This window comes from Calidris pugnax, unplaced genomic scaffold, assembly GCF_001431845.1.
Source record: "Calidris pugnax isolate Ruff unplaced genomic scaffold, ASM143184v1 scaffold8, whole genome shotgun sequence".
NCBI lineage: Eukaryota > Metazoa > Chordata > Aves > Charadriiformes > Scolopacidae > Calidris > Calidris pugnax.
Genome location: NW_015090830.1, coordinates 5,804,993 through 5,805,554, shown reverse-complemented (window position 1 = coordinate 5,805,554; position 562 = coordinate 5,804,993). Strand labels below are relative to the sequence as shown.

At 56.8% G+C, this 562-nt stretch overlaps 1 protein-coding gene across 1 annotated transcript in view; it reads right to left on the bottom strand.

The window, feature by feature from the left end:
• BASP1 (brain abundant, membrane attached signal protein 1) overlaps positions 1–498 on the bottom strand; it is a 51,806-nt gene extending 51,308 nt beyond the window's left edge. Inside the window, exon 1 of the mRNA XM_014941055.1 lies at positions 290–498. The gene's annotated coding sequence lies outside the window, so the exon portion shown is untranslated. The remainder of the gene's footprint in view (positions 1–289) is intronic.
• Positions 499–562: the final 64 nt, after the last annotated feature.

Here is a 562-nt window from a genome sequence, read left to right as displayed (position 1 = left end):
TTTTTTTTTTTTTTTTTTTTTGCCTCGAAGCCTCTCCTGGGCGCTCTCCCTCTCGAGGAATAGAGCTCCTCGCAACGCTACTCCCAAAACTGTGCCCAGGGAGGCGGCTCCCAGTCCCCTCCGCTCTCCCCGCTCTTTCCCATTCAAACGCACATCTTTCCCCGCATCTGAGACTCCCACGGGGAAGGGTGGTGGTGGGGGAATAAAATATATAGAGATAGATATATAAAAATGCAAAGCTCTAGGGTCTGCTATGTAAACGGCGTAAGTGAGATATACCGCTTCTTACCTTTTTGTGTTTTTCCTCTCTCCCCCTCTGTGTATTTGGGTGCTGGGGTGTCACAAAGAGAGTCCCAGGTAGCCCGGAGCCCGCTCGGTGTGCTCTGAGCGCTGTGGCTCTCCCCCGCTCGCTCGCCGGGACCGGAGTGACTAGTGCCTGCTGGAGCAATGCCGCCGCTACCGCGGCTGCTGCCTCTGCATTTCTCACTCTCTCCCCCGCCCTCTTTCCCTCCCTCCCTCCCTCCCTCCTCCCCCCTCCCCTTCTCTGTGACAGTCTGTGGGC